Raw genomic sequence first — 6000 nt, 5'->3', positions numbered from 1 at the left:
GAAATTGTGTTTTAAAATATTAAGTTCAGGGAAGACTTTCTGGGGGACAATTTGAAAATGTGCATTTAAGTTCTTTAAAAGGTATATAATTTTACCCAATAGTTCCAGTTCCAGGAATCATTAAGAAAGTGCCTTAAAGAATTATGTGCATGGATACTTTTAACAGTAACAAAGAAAAGAACTTTTAGATACCCAACATAGGAAGTTGGTTAAATAAATCACTGCATAGTAGAAGTATTCTTTAAGATCTATATAGGCCCCTGGATTAACCATCATGCTCTATTCTTTACCTAAAAGTATTGTCTAATGCCCCAGCATGCTGAGTTTTCACCGCTGGAAGCCCTCTTTAGCTAACCCACACACTCACACTCTCACTAGGTGAGTTGTATGCTCACCAGGATGCAGTTGTGTTTGTTCCCAAACCTATTTATGCTGTTACAGCTTTTGCTGTAATTATGTAATTTAATTAAATAATATGTACACCATTCCATGACAAAAGACAGATTTTTATTTAAAAAAAAAAAAAGTATTGGATATTTTAGAAAGACCGAGTAAGGTTGAGCTCCATCCTCTCAAAAATGCTGTTAAGTTCGGTGATAGTGAAGAACTGTAAAATAATGAGAGAAAACTTTTAACAATGCCAAAGTCCTTTCTCTAGATTGGTAAATATTTCTTAATCTAAAATAAATGGCCTGGGGTACATTATAAGTTAGAATAAAAATTGGATATGAGAGATTCTACTGAATCTAATCAAGTTGAATATGAGAGAACAGACTGGTTCCAAATAGGAAAAGGAGTATGTCAAGGCTGTATATTGTCACCCTGCTTATTTAACTTACATGCAGAATACATCATGAGAAACACTGGGCTGGAAGAAGCACAAGCTGGAATCAAGATGGCCAGGAGAAATATCAATAACCTCATATATGCAGATGACACCACCCTTATGGCAGAAAGTGAAGAGGAACTCAAAAGCCTCTTGATGAAAGTGAAAGAGGAGAGTGAAAAAATTGGCTTAAAGCTCAGGAAGTGAAGATCATGGCATCTGGTTCCAGCACTTCATGGGAAATAGATGAGGAAACGGTGGAAACAGAGTCAGACTTTATTTTGGGGGGCTCCAAAATCACTGCAGATGGTGACTGCAGCCATGAAATTAAAAGACGCTTACTCCTTGGAAGAAAAGCTATGACCAACCTAGATAGCATATTGAAAAGCAGAGACATTACTTTGCCAACAAAAGTCCGTCTAGTTAAGGCTATGGTTTTTCCAGTGGTCATGTATGGATGTGAGAGTTGGACTGTGAAGAAGGCTGAGCACCGAAGAACTGATGCTTTTGAACTGTGGTGTCGGAGAAGACTCTTGAGAGTCCCTTGGACTGCAAGGAGATCTAACCAGTCCATTCTAAAGATCAGTCCTGGGTGTTCTTTGGAAGGACTGATGCTAAAGCTGAAACTCCAGTACTTTGGCCACCTGATGCAAAAAGTTGACTCATTGGAATAGACTCTGATGCTGGAAGGGATTGGGGGCAGGAGGAGAAGGGGACGACAGAGGATGAGATGGCTGGATGGCATCACCGACTCGATGGACATGAGTTTGAGTGAACTCCGGGAGTTGGTGATGGACAGAGAGGCCTGGCGTGCTGCGATTCATGGGGTCGCAAAGAGTCGGACACGACTGAGCGACTGAACTGAACTGAACTGAACTGAATGTCCCTTGTGTGTTTCACCTCTTGGAATTTGGGGTACATGTCTAATTTCTTTATTAAACCATGGGATCCCTGAAGCAAGGACTGAATTTCCTGTTTTATCTCCCATGGTGTTTCAGTTAATCCCTACCTGTGGTCAGCATTGCCTTTGTTCCCTGGCTCTACCACTTGCCAGCTGTGTGACTTCAGGAAGATTGCTCAACCTTTCTGTGCCTATTATTTCTTCTCTAAAATAAAATGATAATTTTATCATGTTTCCTAAATTCTATAGAAATTAAATTACTCCAAAGATTAAGTGAGTGAAAGTCATTCAGTCATGTCTGACTCTTTGTGACTCCATGGACTATACAGGTCATGGAATTCTCCAGGCCAGAATACTGGAGTGGGTAGCCTTTCCCTTCTCCAGGGCATCTTCCCAACCCAGGTCTCCTGCATCGCAGACAGATTCTTTACCAGCTGAGCCACAGGGAAGCAACCCACCCCCCGCAATAGATTAAGTGAGTTAATAAATGTGAAATACTTAGAAGAGTGACTGGCACATAGTAAGCATTCAGGAGGTGTTAGTTATTATTAGTGACATATGTACCAGCACTTACAAAATATAGACATGTTTTTTATGTATTTCATATAAGCTGGCTTCTGCAAATGACTAAACTCTGGTTATTAATTTAAATTGACAAAAGATAAATAATAAATAGTTAATCATTAATATCATAACTCTAAAGTATATTTTTTATTTTACTTATCAGAAATATCACTATTACCTGAAACTAGCATAAAACTACAAGTCTTGATGAAATCTTCTCAAATGATTAATAATGTGTAATCAGGGAATATTTGCTAACTCAATGAACCAATATTCCCTGAAAATTTGAGCATAAAAAGAAATAACAAATCCAAAGTTATCACTTTTCTTATTCTCTTCTATTTTGCCTTGTATAATAAAATCTTGTATTTCTATCTAAATTGATTCAACAATTTCACTAATTTTGACAGGAACAAACCTGGGCTAAAGTTTGTTCTGTGAGAATCAAAACAATAATATAAATAGAATTGGAATAAAAATTCAAAGAAAACACTTCTCTTAGTTAGATAAACACTTTGGAAGTATCCACTTAGGTACTGATAATTTTACTGAATTTCTACACATAATAAATATTGGAGAGAGTGTGGGGAAAATGGAACCCTCCTTCAGTGTTGGTGGGAATGTAAATTTGTGCAGCCACTATGTAAAACAGTATGAAGGTTCCTTAAAAAATTAAAAATAGAGCTAACATATGATCCAGCAATCCCACTCCTGGTCATGTGTCCAGAGAATAATAATTCAAAAAGATAGATTCACCCCAGTGTTCATAGCAGCACTATTCACAGTAGCCAAGACATGGAAGCATCCCAAATGTCCACTAACAGATAAATGGACAAAGAAGATATGGTATGTATGTATGTATGTGTGTGTGTGTATATATGTGTGTGTGTGTATATATATATAATTCAGCCATAAAAGAGAGCAATATAGATGGACCTAGAAATTATCATACTAAGTGAAGTACGTCAGACAAATGCAAATATCATATATCACTTATATGTGGAACCTAAAAAATGATACAAATGAATTTATATACAAAACAAAAACAGACTTATAGACATAGAAAACAAACTTATGGTTACCAAAGGGGAAAGGTTGGAGGGAGGGATAAATTAGGAGTTTGCGATTAGCAGATACAAACTACTGCATATAAAACAGATAACAAGGTCCCACTGTATAGCACAGGGACCTGTATTCAATATCTTGTAATAATAAACTATAATGGAAAATAATCTTAAAAAGAATACATATCACACAAGAATACTAAAGTGGGTTGTCATTTCCTCCTCCAAGGGATCTTCCTGACCCAGGGATCAAACCTGCGTCTCTTACATCTCCTGCTCTGGCAGGTGGGCTCTTTACCACTAGCACCACCAGGGAACCCCTATATATAGAGAGACATACATATATATGAATTCCTTTGCTGTACACCAGCAACTAACAACACCGTAAATCAAGTATACTTAAAAAAATAAAACCCTACAGTTGTCATTATAAAAAATAATTTTACTGAATTTGAAACATAGATGGGCACTGTTAAGGCTATTACAATATCTTAATTTTAAATTGTTCATCAGGATCAATTCAAGAAGAAACAGCACTTTATCTGATAACTGCAGATACTCAAAAGTAATAGTTATATTTTAGAAATAATATTCTAGTGATCAGATAACTTTTCTTACTCAGACTAGTAGCTCTACTTTAACCTAAATTATTGGTTAATAATCATAGGCATAAATGCACACCTATAAAAAAAAGATTCAGTACAGACAGCGGCTAATGTCCACCACAGGAAAGCAGTAGATTGAACACTTATTGAGCACTTGCTATTTTCAAGACTGTGAAGAATGAAAGATTAGTTACAAATAGTCCCTCAAAGCACTAGCCTACCAAACTGGTGTGGGAAATGCACCAGACAGATGGATTTAATACAAAGCAGAGGGAAGCCCCACTGTAATGTCTGAGAGTAGATGAGGGAGTGGTTGACTGTGACTCAAGGAATCAAGAGAGGGTAAGGTTTCCAAGAGCAGAGTTGGGCCAGGGCATCAGTGGATGAATGCACATAAGCACTGGTGGTGTGGAGGAAAAGGGCTTGCCCTAGAGCCATGAACAGCTTCCTGTGAGTCGAGGGTGTGCCCATTCTGGGTGGGGATGAGCAAATGTGTGGGAAACAAGACTGGAGACTTGGACTGCAGCCAGACCAGGGAGAGACTTGGAGACCATTCCAGGGAGGTTGGGCTTTATTCTGTAAGGGGGAGATGCACAGACATTTTTTGAGCCTAAGAGTGAGCAGACCTCCATTTGAGGCACTCTTTTATGCAGCAGTGGGGAGGATGGATTACAGTCAGGAAAACCAGGTGACCAGCAAGAAGGTCATGGTGTCCATTGTCCCTGGTGGAGACTTTTATTCTCAATCTTCCAGTTTCCTGCCATCTTCAGAGAGGATTGCTCTGTAAAAATTGTTTTACTCCAGCCCCCCCACACCCCCCGCCAAATCATCACAGCTACAAATACACACTATACACTTGGACAATATACACAATACCAGTTCAGTTCAGTCGCTCAGTCGTGTCCGACTCTTTGCGACCCCATGGACTACAGCACGCCAGGCCTCTCTGTTCATCACCAACTCCCGGAGTTTACTCAAACTCATGTCTATTGAGTCGGTGATGCCATCCAACCATCTCGACCTCTGTTGTCCCATTCTCCTCTCCGCCTTCAATCTTTCCCAGCATCAGGGTCTTTTCCAATGAGTTAGTTCTACCCATCAGGTAGCCACACTATTGGAGTTTCAGTTTCAGTATCAGTCCTTCCAATGACTATTCAGACGGATTTCCTCTAGGATGGACTGGTTGGATCCCTTGCTGTCCAAGCGACTCTCAAGAGTCTTCTCCAACACCACAATTCAAAAGCATCAATTCTTAAGCCTGTAGCTCAGTTGGTAAAGGATCTGCCTGCAGCGCAAGAGACCAGGGTTTGATCCCTGGGTTGGGAAGATCCCCTGGAGAAAGAAATGGCAACCCACTCCAGTATCCTTGCCTGGAAAATCTCATGGACAGAGGAGCCTGGAGGGCTGCAGTCCATGGGGTTACAAAGTGTCGGGCACAACAGAGCAACTAACACTTACTTACTTACTTAGTAACTAACAGTTTTCTTTATAGTACAATCCTCACATCCATACACAACTACTGGAAAAACCATAGCTTTGACTAAATGGACTTTTGTTGGCAAAGTAATGTCTCTGCTTTTGAATATGCTGTCTAGGTTGGTCATAACTTTTCTTCCAAGGAGCAAGAGACTTTTAATTTCATGGCTACAGTCACCATCTGCAGTGATTTTGGAACCCAAAAATATAAAGTCTGTCACTGTTTCCATTGTTTCCCCATCTATTTGCCATGAAGTGATGGGACCAGATGCCTGATCTTAGTTTTCTGAATGTTGACCTTTAAGCCAACTTTTTCACTCTCCTCTTTCACTTTCATCAAGAGACTCTTTAGTTCTTCTTCGATCTCTTCCATAAGGGTGGTGTTATCTGCATATCTGAAGTTATTGATATGTCACCTGGCAATCTTGATTCCAGCTTATGCTTCATCCAATCCAGCATTTCTCATGATGTACTCTGAATATAAGTTAAATAAGCAGAGTGACAATATACAACCTTGACATACTCCTTTCCTGATCTGGAACCAGTCTGTTGTTCCATGTCCAG

General features: G+C 39.4%; 1 long non-coding RNA gene across 1 annotated transcript in view; it reads right to left on the bottom strand.

The window, feature by feature from the left end:
- Nucleotides 1-485: 485 nt before the first annotated feature.
- Nucleotides 486-6000, bottom strand: part of LOC129621322 (uncharacterized) — a 98818-nt gene continuing 93303 nt past the window's right edge. The window contains exon 3 of the long non-coding RNA XR_008699218.1: nt 486-607. This is a non-coding gene — a long non-coding RNA (uncharacterized LOC129621322). The remainder of the gene's footprint in view (nt 608-6000) is intronic.

Source organism: Bubalus kerabau, chromosome 10 (assembly GCF_029407905.1).
Source record: "Bubalus kerabau isolate K-KA32 ecotype Philippines breed swamp buffalo chromosome 10, PCC_UOA_SB_1v2, whole genome shotgun sequence".
Classification (NCBI taxonomy): Eukaryota; Metazoa; Chordata; class Mammalia; order Artiodactyla; family Bovidae; genus Bubalus; species Bubalus kerabau.
The sequence above is the reverse complement of the archived record's forward strand: the minus strand, read 5'-3'. Positions and strand labels throughout refer to the sequence as shown.